Source organism: Alligator mississippiensis, chromosome 1 (genome assembly GCF_030867095.1).
Source record: "Alligator mississippiensis isolate rAllMis1 chromosome 1, rAllMis1, whole genome shotgun sequence".
NCBI lineage: Eukaryota > Metazoa > Chordata > Crocodylia > Alligatoridae > Alligator > Alligator mississippiensis.
The window spans coordinates 323,622,365-323,644,586 of record NC_081824.1 but is presented as its reverse complement, the minus strand read 5'-3'; the positions used below and the strand labels follow the sequence as shown (position 1 = coordinate 323,644,586).

The following is a 22,222-nucleotide window of genomic DNA, read 5'->3' as shown; positions in this document are numbered from 1 at the left end:
TTCTCTCTATGGTGTTGAAACACCAGATGAGATGCAAAGCAAGCACCAGTTCCGTGAGATATGTGAAGGTGTTGAATATGCATATGTCAATGTTATGGTATTTTCTGTTGAATCTGCTAATGCCAATGCACATATAGCTTTGCTTTATGGTTATTTATTTGCATCTAAGATGACCCTGAATGTAAGCTAGCCCCCCAATTATTGGATTCTATACATGGAACATTTATAAATTTGCTATAATTTTCCATGTATAGAATCTAATTATTGGAGGGTCATCTTTAATACACCCCTCCAGTGTGCAGGGGGGGAGGCAATGGGGAGGCAGGTGGGTATGGGGAGGTCAAAAAGCTTGTTCCCTGCTTGTGCTTGCCCCCCCTGCCACCTCTACCCCCTTCCTTTACCCCCCTGCAGCCTTGACCTCCCTGTCCCCCAAGCCTCTGCACCCTATTCTTCCCTCCCCACTTACCTTTGCTCTGTACCAGCAGGCTCCATCCCCATTTTACCCTGGGGCAGAATTAAATAAATCTAATATATTCTGTGCCTGCCAGGCCGGCAGCATTCTTTCCCACACACGTTTGGATTCATGTGTTGGTGAACGCCATAGACAAAAATAACTAGTTTCCTTCAACTGGTGTTCTAATGTAGATTCTGAACTTAGACGTCAGACTTTCTCCATACCTGTAAGATACAGCAGATACCTAGTCAGTTTGTATCTTTTGATTTACAATGGGCACATCTAGATGTGCATATTAATGTGAAGCAATACACTCCAGCATATGTCGCATTGGAGTTTATTGTTCCTGGGCATCGCGTTTATATGTGTGTCTGGGACTGCAGTATGTTGAGCCGGGAGATGGTCTGGGGGGTCAGCCTGTCACCCTGGGGCTGGTCCAACCCGGGTCACTGTGCTGCAGAGGGGCTGGCTGGGGCACAAGGGGGCTTCACTGAAGCACCCACTGGCTTCAACCTGCCAGGTCAGTGTCTTCACATGCTTTGAGCACAAAAACGCCACAGCAGACTAGTACTTGTATTTAGTATTGTAGGATAGTATTTGTAGAAGTACTGCTGCAGAGTTTATTAGTTTCCTGCAGCCTAGTAGGGCTGCACATGTAGATGCTGAGACTTTTACCGAGGAGCTAATTGGGCAACTCTGCAGTAACCATCTAATGTAGATATGCCCAGTCAGTATGAGTTCATGTTGATAAGATCAGGAATGTGGTTTATTTTCAGGTGTGAAGTAGAGGAATCTAGTAGGCAAATTGTGTTTTTTGATTTACTGAAAAGCAGAAGAGTTGTATGAGAAAGTGTATGCTTTGTTTGTGACTGGTTGAAACCTATCACATTTACATTGATGAAATGTATCTAAAAGGGTTATTTCCCTGTTTTTTAAATAACTGAACTTAAGCCTTTTCAAATGTAATCAATTGTTTTTGGAATAACATTAGGTTCAAAGCACCTTTTAAGAAGGGAAAGTTATGTAAAGCTGACAAATATGCTTACCTAATAAAAATAAAATGGAAAACAAAGTCTTATGAACAATATACCTTTTGTACTTGGGTGTCAGAAAAGGAGCACTTAAATATTAGTATAGCCTGTGCTTAAAAAAGATATCTTTGGATATTTTTAAACTACCTGTCTCACTTCTTGTTATGTCGTAAAAACTATTGCAATCAACAATAAAGAAGCACTCCATGCTGATACTCTTGGGAGTCCTTTCACGTGATTTTTGGTTTCTCTTTCTTACATAGTCTAGTTATCAGTTATCTCACAAGTACTCACTTCACTCCAGATCTTCTGATCTCACTGTGAAAGTTCCTTTGGTTTCAGGAGTCGGGCAGTTCTTTCAAAGGTTTTGATCACATAGAAGGAGAGCAAAGACAATCTTGCGGCCAAAAATGTTGGTTTGGCAGTCAAGATATCCAGATTTTATTTCTTGCTCTGCCACTGACTTCCTATCTGGCCTTGAAAACTTCCCTACTGATGACCTATACCTCACTTTACTCTTTTGCAAAACAGGGCAAATATTTCATTTTCTTATATATAACTCACCCTTTTCACCAAAACCAGCTGATTAAAATTGTGGTGTACATTATATGTGAAAAAAAGAGGTCCCTGTGGATCCAGAAATTTGGCTGGGGAAGGAGAGGGGTGCTATGGAAATTAATTCTCTGGGAGCCATGGCAGTTAATGCTACCACTCCTCTTAACCCCCCCCCACCCCATCCCCCTGCTAAATTTCTTTGGAAAGAGCTTTAGAATTGCCAAATATTATTTAAATTTGGAAGAAAAATACAGTGTTGTTCCATGTAGTACTGATTTTTCTGCCTCTTCCTCTCATTTGGCCTGATTTTCAGTTTGTTTTATTTTGCATCAAAACTTTGTAGACTCATGATGACACGTGAGTAAATGTCAGCTTATGTGAGAAGCATTTACTAGTTCACCAACAACGCAAACACTTCACTGCAGTTCTAATTAACAAAGATTGGGTAAGTGCTACTGAAATTCTTGATGTCAATAAATCCCCCATCAGACATAAAGGTAACTTTCAAATATATTATGAAGTTTTGTATCTTTGCATTTCTAGCTGTGTATTACTCTGCTCAACAATTTGCCAATTGAATCAGTACTTTCTGAAGCAAGAGTTCTTCAAATGTACTCTCAGTACTTAAATTATAATAGAAACATTGTGTCATAGGGTGGCACAGTTGAGAAAGACTGTAGAAAGAGGGAGGACTATTCTTCTGGTCCATATCAGGGTGAGCAGGGATACACAAGGTTGGAAGTATGCTGATGTATTTTGGAAGATGTAGCTTGTAAACTCCACCAAGGTACAAGCTGAATGTGCACTTTTGCTTGATAGGAGGCTCTAGAGTCAGAAGCGGGTCTCGTGACTCATGCTTGATAGGAGGCTCTAGAGTCAGAAGCGGGCTGTCACTGCAAGAAATATAGAGATAACTGGTATCAGGGAGAGCACTCACAGTAGAACCCATTGTTTGGTTTTTCTGTAAGGCTAAAGTCCAGGAAGGAGACTGGGAATGGCACATACTTCTAACATCTTGCTATTAAGAATTTGCACAAGTAACATTATCTACTTACTAGCATGAGCCTTGTACTACATGGTTTAAAATCCTAAGCAATGTATTTTCTGAGCTTCTTTACAGTGTAGAGAACTACTCATTAAATAACTAGTATAATTTCAGGCCATGTCCCTGTACAAGTATGGAAACAGAGAGGCAGCTTGTTTCCAGGCCCAAGACAACTGAACCCACTTTCTTCCATAGTGCAGTTTGGTCCAGCCCTGAGCTTTTTGTCCAAGTTACATTCTGATCAGTAGCCTCAGTGCATCACTGCAGCGGAAGAGGACTCATTGGCCAGATCCAGATGTACAGGCATGCAGGCATGTGCGGTTTGTGGTGCCACAAACCTCTTTGCAGCTCCACAAACTGCACATGTTGCACATTAAACCATGCCCCATGCTCTTAACTTGTAGTACTGGGGCAAAATTTTCCACTGGGATTTCCTGCTAGCAAAATAAAATCCCAGAGATAAAAGGCAGTACAAAGCATGCTGAAGTTCTGTGTGCCAGGACAAATGCGGGCTGTGGATTCCCCATGCTGAGGCACCCTGTGCCCCAGCCAGCCAGGGAGTGACACGTGGAGACAGGGGAGCCAGCAGCTCAGGGCCTGCTCCCTGGTGCCTGCTCCCCTGTCTCCATGTTTGTCCCAGCACACAGGACTTTGGTGTGCTTTGCACATGTTTTTTCTCTGGTATTTTTTTTTTTTTTTGCTGCAGAGCCCCCACACTGAGGCACCCTGCACCCCAGCCAACTGCTCCCCAGCTGTCTGGGGTGCAGTGTACCTCAAGACAGGGAAGCAGGCAGCCCTGTATCAAGCTTTTAACAAGTCCTATAGTATTAGACAGCCTGCATTTATAATCCAATATTTTATATGTAAAAGCATATATGTATAATGATTTTCAAATGGAGGTAAGGAAGTCTGATATGATTTTCTTCTTACTGCCGATGAACTTGACCCTAAACAACTCTTCTTCTCTGAGTGGTGGGTGAATGTTGATCTCTTCCCTCTAGTTACTTTTTTTCTTTATTTATTAATTAGATGTACATGCTATCCTCAAAAGAGGGTCAGGGTGGCTTACACTGAAAATTAGATAAATTATAAAGACAAAGTAAAATTATTAAAATGATATGTAATAGAACAATCTCCTCAGACAACACCCCGAATCTGAATTCTTCCTGCAGAAAGCCTGCCCAGATAAGGTTTTACAACACCTCAGGAAAATGACCAAACTCAGGCTATGAAGACCACAACTGGGTGAGAATTCCACAGCTGAGCAGCAACGACTAAGAATGACCTCCCACATATGTTTACCAAATGAACATAAAGCAAAGATGCTATTTGCAGGAAGTTGCTCTTGGGTAAAAAGGGATCCCATAGGTGTCTAGGGCCCAGAACATTGAGGGCCTTATAGGTCAAGACCAGCACCTTGAATTGTGCCCAGAAAATTATTGAAAATCAGTGCAGGCTCTGTAGCACTACAATAATATGCTCCTGATGACCCATTCCTGTCAGAAGGCAATATGCCATGTTTAGCATCAGCTGCAGCTTCCTGGCAGTCCTTAAGAAAAGCCCCAGGTGGGTGGGGGGCAGGAAGGTAGGCAAGCAGGAGGAGAAGGGCAGCAGCAGGGTTGGTTGGGGAAGTGATGGAGGTGGCAGCAAGGGGGAGTGGTGGTGGTGGCGGTAGTGGGTGGCAGGCGGGACCAAAGCAGCAGCTGAGCAGGAGTGCAGGGCCTGCTCTGGTACCTCAGAGCTGGGGTCAGGATTTGGTCCAGGGCCAGCAGGGACTCAGGGTGGGGCAACAGAAGCATGGAGTCCAGGCCAGTGGGGGCATGGGAACAGCAGGGAGCTCACCATTGTGGAGCTGGGATGGCTCTGCCCCTCTCCCTGCCACCATGTCTGAGTCCCATGATCTCACTGCAGGTTTCATCATGTGGTTCACCCTGGTAGCATGGGGCTTGGGCATTTAAGCCCCATGCGATGAAGCTGGCAGCCTGGCCATGTGCAGTCCTGGGGCCTGCCGGGACTGGGCACCAGTGGAGACTGTGCTGCTGCTGCTGGCTGCAGCGGCTGTGCGTGATGCGGGGCATGTGAGTAGGGGGAGGCCACACAAACACCCCACTATACACATACACCCACACCCTCCACACACGATCCACCCCACACATACCCCCGTAGCCACCCTTTACCTCCACACATCCCACAACCCCCCACACACCTACATCCCCCACAAACCCCATCCACACCCACACATCCCCAGAAACATACCCCTCACAAACCCACCATATCCACCGCTCACCCCCCACATCCATACTCCCCACACCCTCCCCCATACCCCACATACACACACATACACCCACAACCCCCCACACCCTCCCACAATATACAAGATTTATAGATGCTAGAGTCGGAAGAGACCTCAACCGATCATCAAATCTGACCCCCTGCCTAGGCAGGAAAGAGTGCTGGGGTCAGATGTCCACAGCCAGATGCCTTCCCATCCTTCTTTTAAAGACCCCCAAGGTAGGGGAGAGCACCACCTCCCTTGGAAGCCCATTCCAAATTTTGGCCACTCTTATCATGAAGAAGTTTTTCCTGATATCTAGCCTAAATCTGCTCTCTGTCAGTTTGTGACCACTGTTTCTTGTTACCCCAAGAGGCACCCTGGTGAACAGAGCATCTCCGATCCCTTGCTGCATCCCCCTAATGAATTTGTAGGCGGCCACAAGTTCATCTCTCAGCCTTCTCTTGTGGAGGCTGAAGAGGTCTAGATCCTCATAAGGTTTGTCCTGTAAGCCCCTAACCATATAAGTGGCCCTCCTCTGGACTCTCTCAAGTCTATCAACATCTTTCTTAAAGTACGTCAGCCAAAACTGGATGCAGTACTTCAACTGCGGTCTGACCAATACTGCATAGAGGGGAAGTATCACCTCCTAGGTTCTATTTGTCATGCATGATAAAGTGCAGTTAGCTTTGCTGATGATTTCATCACATCAATGACTCATGTTCACCTTGGGGTCCACCATGACTCTTAGATCCCTTTCTGCTTCTGTGCTGCTGAGAGGGTCACTTTCCAGCCACTAGGTGTGCTGGGTATTTTTGTGCCCTAGGTGCAGCACTCTGTACTTGTCCTTGTTGTACTGCATCTTATTGTGTACTGCCCACTTTTCTAACCTGTCCAGGTTTGTCTGCAATCGTTCCCTACCCTCCAGAGTGTGCACATCACCCCACGATTTAGTATCATCCACAAACTTGGACAGAGAACACTTCACACCCACATGCAAGTCACTGATGAAGTTACTGAAGAGTACAGGTCCAAGGACCGAACCCTGTGAGACCCAACTACTCACATCCTTCCAGGACGATACCAACCCATCTACTACCACTCTCTGGGTGCAACCGCTAAGCAAATTTGCCACCCACCGGACCATGTAAACATCTGTGTCACAGCCTCTTAATTTATTTATGAGAATGGGATGAGATACCATATCGGCCTTGCTAAAATCCAAGAAAATTACATCTAACTCTACTCCTGCATCTAAGCATTTTGTGACCTGTCATAAAACAAAACCAGATTGGTCAGGCATGATCTACCTGCTATGAATCTATGCTGGTTTTCCTGCTGGACTCCCACAAATATGTCCTTCATAATCTTTTCAAAGACCTTTCCAGGGGTGGAGGTGAGACTGACTGACCTATAATTACTTGGATCCTCCTTCCTCCCCTTCTTGAAAATAGTGACCACATTGGCCCTTTTCCAGTCCTCCAGGACCTGACCTGAGCTCCATGAGTGCTCAAACAGCCGTGCCAGGGGTTCTGCTATGACACCAGCCAATTCCTTCAGTACTCTCGGATGCAGTTCATCCAGGCCTGCTGACTTGAATGCATGCAGTCCACCCAAGTGACTCTGCACCAAGGCCTTCATGTATCCTAACCCACAATGCCTCAACTTTCTCCTCCTCTGATCCCATTTTGATTAGGGTAGATGTATAACGCTCCTTTACATAAAGAGCAACCTCTCCCCCTTTCCTCCCTACTCTGTCCCTTCTGTACAACCTGTAGCCCTCAATGTGTACTGCCCAGTCATGGGTAGGCTCCCACCAGGTTTCCATTAGCCACACTAAATAAAAGTTATTGTCTGCAAGCAGGAGTACAAGTTCTTCCTTCTTTTTCCCCATGCTCCTAGCATTAATATAGAGGCACATGAAACCTCCAAATGGTGCCTTTGGTTCCCCCCATTCTGATGCCCAAAGGGCCCCTTGGTACTTACCTCAGGTATATTGCTGTATGTCTCACAGATTGTAGGTTCTAGACTCTCTCCATCTCCTGCCTTCCCATCCCCTGTCATACTTATTTTAAAGCCTGACGTAGGAGGTCAGCCAACCTGTAAGAAAAGAGACTCTTACCTTTTCTGGAGAGATGAAGCCCATTGAGTCCCAGGAGCTCCCTTGTATGGAAGAGCAGATCGTGGTCCAGGAAGCCAAAACCTGCATGATGGCACCGACTCTGGAACTGCAGCTTGACTTCTCTGACACAGGTGACATGATGCCTACTGCGACCGCTGGCCAGGAGGATCAACGAGAAGACCACCTGTGCCCCCGTCTTCATAAGCCAAATGAACAAGACTTCATTTTGAACTATTATGCAGTCATCTCTATGTACATGATGCAAACGCACACAAATCAGGACAAAAATATATTTTTAAATAAAATATGTTATTGTAGATGTTTGATTTTTAGTATATAATTTGGGGTATTTTTGCCAAGATGGCAAACCCTCTTCCCCAAAGGAGTACTTCTGGGAGCAAGGGGAGGGACTTCTGATGGGAAGGATCAGGGGTTAGGAGCAGGACTTCCAGCCCCAAGATAGCAACCAGGAGGTAGGGCACCTGTCAAGGAGCAGGGCTACCTTTGTGGCCTGCAACAGATCACCAAAACTCATTATGTGGCCCTCCAGCCAAAATAATTGCCCACCCCTGCTGTTGACACTAATAAGGCTTTGTATTGTTTAGTTATGCTTTCCCAAACCAGAGGGAAGTCCATTTTTTTTGCAGAAAATGTGAACAGTCATCCCAAATATGTTCAGTAGCAGGTGATGGGTTAGGACAAAAGGTTACAACCTTAAGATGCTGGTCTCTCCATTTGTTCAAGAGATCCTGCTGTGCTTGGTGCCAAGCTACCAAGAAAACATCCAAGGGAACAGATAAGCCACAAAAGTGATTTCTTTGACAAAACTCTCATACAGATATTCAGTTTCTTCTAGGAGAGTTGCTGTTCTCCCATGAGAAACCATAGTATATAGATGTTCAGGGTAAAAATGACTTCTCCAGGAGAAAAATAACCTGGTTATCAGGATAAATACATAGCCAGCATTAAATCAGTCTCAGGAGAGTGTCTTATGGGGGGAGCAAATGTCTGTAAATGTTATGGCTTCTCTCAGAAGAGAACATAGTCCTCCAGCATACCTTCCCCCTCCCCTCCCCCCCATCTGCCCTAAGGGAGTCCAGTTATTCACTGGACTCTGCTGAAGTAGCAAAGAGCAAAACATACCCGCTTCACAATCTACAAGGGAAAGTCTCTTGTTGAAACATCTCAGGCTATTCAAGACACTTGCATCTTGGCTGAAAATACTGATTTGACATTAGAAATTATTTTTTTATTTATTAAATGGAAAATGAAGTAAACAGGAAAAAGATGGGACAAGCTGTTTGCTTCTGAACTGAGACATGCTTTCCACTGTTTGGTATCAAAAATTCGTCCAGTGCAGGACCTTGGCCCTGCATTGGACGAATTGGTTCTGGACCAATGTGAGATGCCAGCTTTTGACCAAAGTTTGTCCATCAGAATGGTGGTGCAAGCTGCCAGCTACCTGTTTTTTTGCCAGAGGCCTGGAACTAGCTAGTGTGGTCCACCAAGGGAAGGAGGGCTGGGAGGGCATTAGTAGAACCCTGCTGCCTGCCCTCTGCCAAAGTCACATTGCTCAAAATAGTTGTGACCTCCTTCCTCTCAAGGCCATGAATCTAGAACAAAAAGGTCAATATGAATACGTTGTAAGAAAGCCTGTGACAATTGAAAGTTGCCTGTAGGATGGATGTCTGTCCTAGTTGCATATCAACAGCACACAATTTTTGTTGTACCAAGTACAGCACTGGTTCCCTGCTGCAAGCCTGAGGGCATCACTAATTTAGTGTAAATTGATGTAAATATATGTCTAATTTTGTACCTTTGACCCATTTAAAATATGAAACATGACGAAATTGAAAATAGTTTTTTAAACATTAAATCTCTACAGGAATCTAACTGCTGCTAGCCAACCCTTTTATTCATATTATGGTTTTCATCTTTCACCTGCTATTTTTTTCCATGTAATTTTCTTTTTTTTTATTCCTCCATACTATTATAACAGTCTGTCTACTAATTTTTTTTGTTTCTCTATTTTTGCCTTCACCATAGTATGCTTCTCTTCCATTTCTTCCTCTTCTTTATTTACCTTCCTTCATTTTCTCCATATTTAGTTCATATCCCTTTGCACTTTATCTTTCAAATATACCTGTTATATTACTTAAAATACCTTACAAATATCAGTTGTAATGGGAATCTGAACTTGCAATTCTTCACCTTTCTTGTGTACAATATCAAGTTTAATACTTTATTGGCATTTTTTCTGTCCTTTTTCATTTAATCTCTTTTTTTAATATGGGAAGAAAATATTTTGATACTTTGTACATTCACTTACATAGTCAAATGATCATTATCTAGAAATTGTTAAATTAACCACAGCAACACATTACCCTGGAACCCATGTTTTGAATTTATAAAGACAGCAGTTCTGAATGTAACGCCACGAGACAGAATCAGCCTTAATCAAGAATCCTGTAGTTAACCCATCAGATTAATGGGACTCTATTTAAAGGGCAGACTGGGAAGAAGTCAGGTGTGGTGAATATTGAGAATAATGTGATAGGATACTTCATTTTTTCCATGCCCAGTTGTTTAATCTGACACTGTTTTTAGTGTTGGCAAGGAAATTTTCTCACCTAAAGGAGTTGTTTAATTTTTTTGCAGTTAATATGGGGAGACTGAGTATGATAAAAATAAGCAAATGCCTTTTAGTTTGAAATTCTGCTATGGAAAAAAACTATAAGAAATCCACCACGTAGACAGAAGAGCTGAATGATAGGAAGGAAATAAAGGAGTCTTCTGTCTAATCACAAACAGAAGAGATCAAGAATTTAAAAAATAGCTTATTGCCCCGGGCATACTTTTTCTAATTTTAGATTCTTGTTGTTTGGTTCAGTGAACTGGATCACTTTTAATGGTTCACTTAGTTGTGACTAACATAGAAACTACAGCATGGTAAATGTGCTTTAGGATGAACCGTAGTTGTCTGAATAGTGGCACTATTTTCATGCTATCATGTAGAAAAACCATATACAAATGTACACATATTCACCTATATGTAGCTGGCATCAGTCACAACAACCACATTGCTATCTGTCAGTTTTGTGGTTCTTACTTGGCTTACATGGAAAATTCATTGCCATGGTTATAAAAATAAAATCCAGATTCCTCATTATTTGAAAACTGTCATGCACTGAGTCAGTTAACTCCTCAGAGGACCTAAAGAAAACTGTGATCTAGAGCAACCCGGTAGCAAATGTCATCTTGGCTGCAGCTGAGTTAAATGAAGATTATTATTTATCTTGGGTGATCCAGACAGGTAGCATATGAAAATGCATGTATTCCTAATGGCTCTACAAAAGACAGTATATATTTTGGACCTCAATTAATTTCCATTTCAAAAAATTCTACTTCAGAAATTTGTGACGACATGATGACAGCAGAGAGATATACTGATGTTTCTAATGCAGGCATTAAGATTGTATATTATAGTGTGTGTGTGTGTGTGTGTGTGTGTGTGTACACAGTTTAATTTCTTGTTTCAGGCAAACCTTTAAAGTGTACAAATTATGTGATCTCCAAAAGTAGATACCTTCAGTGATCTTTTTTAATAAGTACCTTTCAAGTTAACTAAATTTAGTATGAGCATATTGCCCTGCCTGACTTCAAAATTCTATTGGCTATCCTTGCTTCTCTAAGCATGCATGGTTTTGTATTCCTGTTTAATCTTTCACAGGTTTTACTGACTAGACCATTCCCACCCATATTCTTATCTAATTAAGAACTTTCTATCTGGTGCCTAAATATTCAAACCCAAGTATCTTAATAAGTAACTATTATCATTTGTTGAGGTCAACAAAATGTAGGGGTACTCAACATCTCTAAAAAATCAAGTCACTTCTGTGTATGGATTTATGGATTGCGCTATCGAGATGCAGACAGCAGTTGCCTTGGCAGTAGTTATCTCTGCATTTGAACTCCACATTTAAAGTTAAAAAATGCTGCTATCCCAGTGATACCCAGAAAAAAGTAATGATTCTAGTTTGGCAAAACACTGCCAAAATGATTTTTAAAACAAATATCTTTGTGTTCATAAATTTTAACTGACCCTCTAAAGGTTCTGTGAGTCCACTCTCCAAGAAGTGCTTATACTTAAGGCCAAATGAGTCCAAGGTTCTATGTTTTATTTAGATAATAGCAAGTTTCTGAGTTTAGATAAATAAAATAATTGACACCTTTTGGCGATATTTTCAGGTTTTCCTCTGAGTGAGACAGACATCTGCCTGTCAGGTTTTAAAGCTTCTTTCAAGCTTTTCTGTGTATCCATAGGAATAAGAGCATGGGGAAAGAGGGAGCAGTAAAAGCTGAGGTTCTTGTATTGTAATGTAACTCCAGGACCAGCAGTACCAAGGATAGGACTATAAAGCCAATGTGTAAATCCAGACCTGGTCACACTAGATTCCTTTACATACCTGGTCAAAATGGGTATGTGAGTTATCTTTATGCTGTAGATATCTTTCAGTTGCCTACTAACAAACTTTAAAAAAAAGGCAGGTTATTTGGAGTGTACAAGTCAGCTATGTTGTAAAATGAGCACTCTAAACTCACCTTCATTGGGAAATCTCTTTTGCCAACTCAAGAAAGGTCAGAAATATATAAAAAAAAATCATTTTGCTCATTTATTTCTGCTGGTTGTGCCTAAAATGGCTTTTCTTGTTTTTCTTGCTCTCCAAGGAGAAACTGTGACATACAGCCCTGTGAGAAGTTATGATAACTTCAACTGAATAAGTGGCACAAGAGAAAAATGTCCAGCACACCTACAGCCTAGGGAATGACCTGCTGGGTGGCACAGAGGTGGAAAGGGATCTTGGAGTCCTAGTGGACTCCAAGATGAACATGAGCCGGCAGTGTGACGAAGCCATCAGAAAAGCCAATGGCACTTTATCGTGCATCAGCAGATGCATGACAAATAGGTCCAGGGAGGTGATACTTCCCCTCTATAGGGTGCTGGTCAGACCGCAGTTGGAGTACTGCGTGCAATTCTGGGCGCCACACTTCAGGAAAGATGCGGATAACCTGGAGAGGGTACAGAGAAGGGCAACTCATATGGTCAAGGGCCTGCAGACCAAGCCCTACGAGGAGAGACTAGAGAAACTGGACCTTTTCAGCCTCCGCAAGAGAAGGTTGAGAGGCAACCTTGTGGCTGCCTATAAGTTCATCACGGGGGCACAGAAGGGAATTGGTGAGGATTTATTCACCAAGGCGCCCCCGGGGGTTACAAGAAACAATGGCCACAAGCTAGCAAAGAGCAGATTTAGACTGGACATTAGGAAGAACTTCTTCACAGTTCGAGTGGCCAAGGTCTGGAACGGGCTCCCAAGGGAGGTGGTGCTCTCCCCTACCCTGGGGGTCTTCAAGAGGAGGTTAGACAAGTATCTAGCTGGGGTCATCTAGACCCAGCACTCTTTCCTGCTTATGCAGGGGGTCGGACTTGATGATCTATTGAGGTCCCTTCCGACCCTAACATCTATGAATCTATGAATACTTACTACTTTTTTTCTTTAGTTCTTTAGTTTTCTCTGGCAAAGTGATACAGGGAAAGCAGAGGCGTAATTTAATATGTTATGTGCCCTGGGCTGCTTAGAGGTTGTGGGGGTGGGAGGGGAGTGGGCGCTTACGTTCTTGTGCAGGGGCTATGGCAGTGGCACAGGCTGCTGCTACCCTGGCACAAGCTCCTCCAGCAAGGGCTGTTGGGGAGCACAGGCTCCCTGGGGGACTGCCATGCTGGTGCTCTCTCTGAATCTGTGCGCAGGGCTGGAGCCCCAGTCATGCCCCTCTCCTGCTTCTGGTACTGAAGGTATCAAGCCCCTTGCTTGATAATCTTAAATGTTCTTTTTGGGGAAAAGAGAAGTTAGCTAAGCTGCTCTGAAGCCTTGCTAAACTATCATCTTGATTTCTTAAAGACAAATGCATATAAAAGGGGACAGAAGAGAATGACGAAGTGGAAAGTGCAGTTTCTGCCTCTGGTGTTGGTTCTGGAGAAACCAGAATCTTCTTGTCAGCTCCTCCATGTTCTGGCAAAGTTACCAACTGTCAGATATTGAGGACATGGCTTTTAGCTACTTCCTTGGAAGTGGGTTTGCTGCAGTACTTCAGATGTCTTGGCAGGCTAAACCAGCCTTTTATTAAAGGGAGATAAGAAAAAGAAGGAATCAGGTGGGAAAGAAAAAGTACATGTCTGGGTGAGAATAAGAATCTTTCTTGCTCCATAAGTGGTATTCAGGATTGGCTGTAGCTGGGGTGCATAGGAATGTCATCTGGAGCTTTTCTTTGGCTGGTGCAAATTGGGGTGCCTGTCAAGATCAGAGCAATGAAGACCCTGCAGAGCTCTGGTAGATCTCAGGATCCTGAGGGATGATAGGGATGGCAACCATAACATTCACTCCTTGTACCTTATCTTTCTCCAGAGTTTTGATTTCCCCTAGAAGCTTTTATTGAGGGCCCTAAAAGATGGTGACAAGCAGAATTCTCATCCTCTCATTAGGTTGTCCATCAGTTGGATTTGACTTCCAACACTCCAGTTTTCTTCCATTCATTTTCATCCTCTCTCATCTACCGGTCATAAGAACATCAGATCGGAACAACCTTCCTGAGCCATTGAGTCCAGTTCTCTTTATTCACAGTTACCAAGGAATCCCAAAAATCATTACTTCAGACCCTTATACTACTGCAAGGCAACTGCCCAAAATGTTACCACTGCCTTATAACATGTTATAGGTAAAAGCAGGGGAGACAAGGACATTGCTAATGCTCTGTCACTGCAAGAGCAGAAATATAGTTGGTATGTATATATATATATCTATATCTTTATAGATATATATCTATATCCTAGATAGATAGATAGATAGATAGATAGATAGATAGATAGATAGATAGATAGATAGATAGATAGATAGATAGATATCCTAAGAAAATGGCCATGCCTCATGCTACTGAAGAAAGCAAATCCTCCCATGCTAGGCATGCTAATCCTTCCTTACCCCATCAATATGTCTTTAAGCAGAAGAGCAGGACCCTTAAACCAGGTTCCTCTGGATTTTCTATGTATCAGAATGAGAATCAGCACCCTGCTTCCAGTCAACAACCACTAACTTCAGCTGTGGCCAACAGCTCAATACTTTAAGGGAAAGTAAAAACCAACCAAAAAAAGAAATGAGTAGTCTAAATGAAGGGGAGTAGATCAGGATCTCAACACAGACTTGAGATGGTAACAGTAAGCTTCTTTGTTTAAATTAATTTAATCTCTGTCTCTTTTTGTTACTGTTTCTGAACAATTTTGTGTAATAGTCTGACCTGGACTTTTGTTAGCTCAGATAACAACAGAGCTCTTTATTTAAGTGTCGTCTTGGTTAAAATGAAATAGCAGGCACTTGGTTACCTTCCAATAACATGAGGCATTTGTTCCTGGATGACAGTTTCAATAAGAGTTTTACTTGTCTAATGGTAGAAAAGGCCAGACTGTCCCACAGTTATCACTCCTGACTCATATTAAAGCTGGGTTACTCCCAATTTAGGAACCAAGCCCATTATCAGGCTATAGCAATAGCCTCTCTTCTCTGCTGTATAACTACCAGTATTTGGTTAGAAATATTGCTTTAAGCTATTGTTCAATTTTTGCTTTCTCTGTCAAAAAGCCACAGTAGTTTCATGGGAGTCTAGGGCTTCTGAAGTTAAAGTGATGCATTTTGGTATAAGCTTAAAATGCAGAATTGTCAGGAGCAGGAAATCCAGGGTGATCATAAGAGATCCTGGTTTCCTCTGATAAACAAAACAAAACAAAACAAAACCAAACCAAACCAAACCAAACCAAACAAAAACCCAATTTGGGGGTTTAAAAAAGTAACGTAAAATCCACAGCTTTATGTGATCAACATGAAACCCCATTATATATCTCTATATATCTATGTATTAGTGGTGTTTCATTTTAATCATGGAAAAATGTGGATTTTGGGTTACTTTTTTAACCAGAAAAATGCAGAATTTTTTTTATCAAGAGAAAACCAGAATCCCTGGTGATCATAGAGATGATAGTATATGACAAATGGTGAGTTCATCAATATTGCCTTGGACAAGAAAAGCAGGCACTCTTTGTTTTCCCTACCTAATAATTAGCTCTGTCCTTAAGGAATTAAAATTGAAAACATGGAAATATGACATCTAGAAAGAGAGATCATAGTGTATAGATGCAGACTGTGAGCACTACCTGCACTAAAGAGAAATGCAATATTGTTTCCTTTGCAAACAAGTATAGCTTTTCTTTAGCTATAATACAAGTTTCCTTGTAATACATCATGTACTTTGTGGCTGGCATGAATTTGTAAAAATAAAGGACTCAAGAGGGCAATTACTATTTTATGCTGTTTTTATTGCATCAGATTGTGCTGTTCCATAAATGAATGTATTCCTGTGTTTCTATAAATCATTTGTGAGATCTTAAAAATAGTTTACAGAAGTTCAATAGCTGTTAAAAGTCTCCAACTTCTTATGGCCTAATCCTACCCTTGAACCCAGTTAGTTTGCTTTAGACTTCAACAGGTGTAGGTTCAAACTTTTGGGGCATCAGTTGCCCCAGCAGTTACTACTATCATTGTACTAGAGCTGATAGGAACCTAGAATAACTATTTGTCAGGAAATGCAATTTTTTAATATTCTCCATTGGAACTAAACCTTCTTTATCTTAAAAATGTGAGAATTTTGAAATTTACTGCAGGGAATTGATAGAAGAATTTTGTTGTGAAGATACCAAAACAGTATTTTCACTTTTTACAATGAAATTGATGTTGTTTCCCATTGTGCCTGGACACCCAAATACCCTGCTTCCAGATTCCTCACTCCCTAAATCAAGCTTGGGTTGTCAGTGTTACCACAATCCTGACTACTGCCATGATGGCTGCTGAGGAGGAAGGTGAACTGATAGGAAACCAGGTAGGTTTTCCTGGGAAGATTTAGTGAAATCAGCATATCCCCACAGAACATTTAAATGTATTGAATTTTTTTAGCAGAAAATTATTTTCTTAGAAAACCTGACCAGCTCTAGTTGCTAAACTAGACATGTGATAAACAGGAGAATGCAGGGTTTCACCTTCTTGGGTATAAGCTGTGACAGGGGCAAGCTTTCATGCCTGATGCAAGCCCTGGCCTGCCTCCTGTCTATGGGCTAGCCGCCCACCTCACTCGTCTGCCACGCCTTGATGTAATAGCTTTGAGATATTAATCAGGTGGGAAGCTGCCCATTTTGAACCCTGATGTTTAGGCAGATGTCCACAGCTCTGTTCGACCACTACACTGTGGCCCAAGCCTTGCAGATGGCATCCACCAGTGGTTTGTACTGGGTCTTTCATAAAACATTTACACAGACAGACAAACACATACTGGGCCCCGAGCCCTAGGCCCCCCTCACTGGGGCTCCACACACTGCCCCCTCACTGGGACTCACTGGGGTCTGCCACCCCATCTGGCTCAGGTGGTCGTAGCCCTGCCTGGCCCCCACTCCTGGCCCCTGCATCCACAGGACTCATGAAGAGCCTGGGCACTGCTGCAGGTCCTTCCACTGACCTGGGCCCTGCCTCAGGACTCCCATGAGCCTGGGCTTCCCCTGGACTGATTGAACCCACCAGGGATGTGGGGGCTGGGGTTATAAGGCACCCCACACTCGCCTTTCACTGGGAAGTTGATTGGCCTTGCATTTCTTGGGGACTCCCCCACCACAGGAAGCCCCACCAACCTCCACCCCCCTTCTCCAGCAGGGTGCAGTTTCATGTCATACCCAGGACAAATGAGGCCTCCTCCATCCCCATAGCATCACCCTGTCCTTCTCAGTGTTCCTGGCAGAGCTCAGCAGAGAGATGTTTCTCCTCTGCTGGCTGATCATGAACTGCCCTCAGCTCAGGAAGCTGGGCCTTAAAATGGCCACCTTAATCCAGCACCTGCCCCTCTCTGGCCCAGTCCCTAAAGTGGCAGCATTACCAGTGCCCTGCCACATAAGCCCTGTACAACAGAGATGGTATCCTCCTGTGTTCCTATTTTTCTATACTATAGTGGAATCTTAACCCTGAATAAGGTCTCTTGGTACCTCAGTCCAACTTCCTGATTATCTCTAAAGAGCTATCTTTAAAAACAATTTCTCCCAAGTTTACACAGGCCTTAATGTGGGTGGAATTCAATCTTATTCCCTGAGTAGGTTTAAAGTCTGGTATGCCATGACTGTTCAGAGCTAACCATGGAAAAAGAACTAGGTGGAATTTTTTGGATTGACTAAAACTCTTAGGAGTTAATTTAGTGAATAATTTCACCTGGGGCAAAAAGTGGAAAGGCATTAAAGAAACTAGTGTTTTGGACATGTTTTTAACTGAAACATTTTCAGCATTCATTTCAAAACAAATTGTATTATGACACAAAATATGACATGTATTTTTTTTTATTTAAAAGATTGAAAACATACAACCTGAAATTTCAATATCTTATTACAAGATGCCTCTTTGATTTCATTTACTTTAATTTGAAGTCAGTCAAATCTAAGAGAGGTTTTTAGCCACTGGTTTAGAAAGGCATAAGCTTTTGTAAGTTAGAGCCTGCTCTTTCATAGCTGCTGATTAAATAAGTTGTTGCCTACAAAAGCTCATGCTTCCCTAAACCAGTTAGTCTTTGAAGTGCCACCCTGCCCTACCTTCTGCCAAACAAAAGTAAACAAATAAAAATGGTGGCTCTTCTTGAAGTGTGATACAGCTGCAAAAACTAATCTCATATGACTTTAGGCTTCACATCCTAACCTGAAGAGCATACATACTTTTGGTAAGATCCTTTCCACCACTGCAGGTACTAAAAGGGCTCATCTACTGTCACCCTATAGTGACATAAAGACACACCATGTGGCATACTATGGCAATGTAGCAACGATGCAGGCCTACACATGTTTGCCAGCTACATCGATGTAGTGGCATGCTCCACAGTTATAGTGTGCTGCTATGGTGATGTAGTGGCAAAATCTAACTGTGGGCCATGCATACAGTGCAGTAACTGCCAATGCTGTGCCATTCTTTATTACTTCCAAAATGAAGCACTAAAGCATGGCGCCTAACAATGCCACTATACAGCGGCATGTAAACGTGCCCATAGGGTCCTCATGCTACAGAATCTAAGCACCTCAGTAAATGATTTTTTTGTCCCAGACACTGGAGAGAAAAGGGAAATTTCTTTTGAACTGAGAGAGATTATGTGATTTGTCCAAAATCATGTTGGGAGACTGTATTGGTCAAAAAATAGTTGACATCTGGGGTGATATGTGAATGACAAGCCAATGAATGACAGTGCAGTGTCCTAACTAACCCATGGCCATACTTTCTTCCAGGTTCCCTCATTAAGAACAATGCTGAATTCAGTTTTTGACACCTCGATACATTCAGAAACATTCCCAAAACCTGAAAGAAATTAAGAGAACCAAAATTTAAAAGGTTGAGAGACTGGGGGCATTAAGTTAAGGAAACATTTTAAGGGCCAAATTCTGGATTGATTTGTATCTCGTTGAACTCCCATGAAGTTAGTGAATTCCAGGGGTATATCTGCAGAAATTAAACCTGTATGAATGACAGAACTTGGCTAAAAATGACTAGGGAAAGATAGGTAGTGTGTGAATACTAAGAAAGAAGAGGAACTGCATTATTATATGCATTATCCTCAGCCTTATTATGCTTGATCCTTGGTACAGGCAAACCTCACTCTGAAGAAACTTTGCTCGTTAACTGGCCTTAAAACATTTACAGAGGATCTGAATAATTTATATAGTTTATGGTGTGATTGGTAGGGAGCCATTAACTCTCTCTCTCTCTAAAAAAAAACAACCAAAAAAAACCCCACAGGGGTAAAGGGAAAGCTGTGGTGCTGCCGAAGGTAAAATCCAAAACAGTTTACTTAAAGAGAGATACAGAAATGCTTCATTGATCTGTGAAAGTGATAAAGTTGAATAGGGCAAAGATTCTAAATGTCTAATTCTTAAAATACTTGCAAATAAGATAATTCAATGTATTAGGATGGAAGGGATGTATTAAAGAAGGCTTTGCAGTGATCTTAAAAAAATCAGTAGCACTAGATAAAGAGAGAATGCTAACTCTGAATCTCTCCATAAGGTGTTTTGGGAACTGCTGCAAATACTGAAGTGACATCGTTTAGTTATTAAACTAAAATTAGAGGGTTGTTACAGATGATCATTGTGCCTTATTTTGTGCCTGGGATGTATAGGATTTGTGGATAAAGTTAAGGAACAATCCTATGTTGGATGTAGGTAAAAATGCAGCAGGGATTGTGGTTTAGGAGGTAAGAAGATGAAGAAATACTGCTTTCTGGTAACAAACAGGGCAGTATCAAAGGGGGAAAGAACAAACTATAAGAAGGCCTGTAGAATTCTTCCACTACATTACACAGTTTTGCAGGAAAAATGGCTGCTGTGAGCTGGTGTGGGTGGGCCAAGAGAAAGGAAGTAGGTGGTAAATCTACAGAAGGACTTGTATATCACAATGCTCAGTATTGCAGTCCTTAATACTGTGGTGCATTGCTGCATGGTGGAATCCATAGCCACAAGTTGGATAGGCATAGAAACAAGCATGTGGTCGTGGGTCATGTGAAAGCCAAGAAGCTGAGTGATAACCTGCTTGAGCTTAAGAAGAGAAACTGAGAGAGACTTACTACAGAGCACCATGTTGCCTGGTATCTTCATTAGTGACCTGAGAAATGGAAGATAAAGGATCAGATTCCAAAGGTGCATCCCAACAAGCACTCGTGTGGTTTGCAGCACCTCAAACCCAATTGAGGGACCACAATCCACACATGGCACATGTGCACCCATTTGCCATGCTGCTAATTTGCATCATGGTGAGTTTTTTGACACTGAGAGATCCCAGTGTCAAAAAAAACGCCACTAAAAAAAGCAGTGTGGCACATGTGGCAGCAGTGTGCACTGCCAGAAATGGAGCTTGGCAAGCCACAGCCATACTCAGGCTGCTGACAAAGCTCTGAGTGGCTGGCTCGATGCTGCTGCTGCCCCAGGAGGCCCCCAGGACCCCAGGTAAAGCTGCTGGGGCCAGCAGGTTCCTATTTACAGGAGTTTCCCTCCTACCCACCCCCGGGTCATTTTGCCACATACCAGAGTACACGTGCAGGGGTGTGCACAGGAACAAATAGCAGCAACACTTATTTGTTTCCCTGCTATTTGTTCCATGGGAAACACATGTTTCTGCACATGTGGGCTCATTGAGACATGTTCCAAAGGGCAGAAAAGGGATTTGAACTTGAGTCCTCCATATCTCAAATATAATCACTAGGATATTGAGTAAGAGCCTCCTGGCTGTGTGTTTTGCAAGGAGTTATTCTGGTTCAAACACTCCTTACTGGACTGGGCTGTGCAATATATGAAAGGATACTTAGTTTGCAAATTCTGATAGCCTGAGATGTGAGCTAAGTGCCTGAATACTTGGTTCTGTCAGGTTTTAGGTGGTTGTAGATATATCCAGTGGCACCCATTTAAGTGTCTAAGGAGCTTGACTGGGGAAAACTTAGATCCTTGCAGGATCAAGAGGCAGTTGTGGAGGAGGAAATCTTGAGCAATTTGTTATCCAAATGACCATTCAGCACAAAGTCTTTTGCACCAGGAAAGACAGGGTACCTTGTACAATGGGAATGAGAGATTGTTTTGTGTAGAGGAATGTCCTGGAAAAAGGCACAAGGTTTGGCTTCAGCACGCTGCATGAGTTTTTCCCGATGTCACTGTTTACTAGGACTACACAGATAAAATGATGCCCAACACTCTAGATTTGGAAGTGTCAGTAGTGTTACCTGATTATAGCACTTGTGTTGCCAGTGCTTTCTTTTTCTAATTCAAGATATGGAAGGGACTACAGAGGAGCCCAAAGTAGGTAGCTGCCAAATATGTTGCTTACCTCCAGCAATCTTCAGTTAAAATAATCCAGCTAGCTCATCAGCTGAGTAGATGCCATTTATGACAGTGCTGGATAAGTCACAAGACAACTAACTCAAGGGTTTATGTATTATTTCATCCTCAGTTCCCAAAGCATGCTAGTATAGGGTTCGGTCAGGGAGAAATTCTAATCCTTGTGGCTTCACTTCCCACAATGAGAGGTCTCTGGCAGCATGTTCCAGGCATTTGTGCATTTCTAATATGGTTAAGGCACTTCTTACACACACACACACACGCACACACACACACACACACACACACACACACACACACACACACTTTCAAGTTGCATCTTAAAAGACAGTAACAAACAATTCAATGGCCAACCCCAGTTACATATTTATAGAAAATAGAGTAACTCAGTTATGGTTGTGGCCTTTGTGTTCCAGATTGCCTGGGCTGTTGTTGGGCTTGTCAAAATACATACGTAACAACTGCTTCTGGATTTGCAGAGGGGCTCAGGATCCCTGCAAAGGCAGAGTGGGAAAGTCTGCAGAAAGTTTAGTCTGCAAGAGCGGAGGGAACTCAGCCCTGGGGCCTCAGGCAGGCTTAGAGAAGGGAAGGAGCCCCAGGACCACAGAGCTCGGGGAAGAATCACCCTGCAGCTGGCCTGTGAAGTAAACCTGCCCTTAGTGATGGGGAGAAGATGACCTGGTATCCTTTTTACCCTCTGTGAGGCAGAGGAACCCATGGGTAGGAAAAATGGTGGTAAGGTGTAGACTT

The 22,222-nt window shown here is 42.7% G+C and overlaps 1 protein-coding gene and 1 long non-coding RNA gene across 2 annotated transcripts in view; one reads left to right on the top strand and one right to left on the bottom strand.

Annotated features, from left to right (window-relative positions):
- The window catches only part of GLRA2 (glycine receptor alpha 2), a 215,602-nt gene that overhangs the window by 127,970 nt on the left and 65,410 nt on the right, over positions 1 to 22,222 (top strand). The gene's annotated exons all lie outside the window — the stretch shown is intronic.
- LOC109284990 (uncharacterized) lies at positions 2,318 to 14,644 on the bottom strand. Its single transcript, XR_002092650.2, has 3 exons — positions 14,514 to 14,644; positions 7,480 to 7,727; positions 2,318 to 2,933 (listed from the first exon to the last, which is right to left on the bottom strand). It is a non-coding gene; the product is annotated as an uncharacterized LOC109284990 (long non-coding RNA).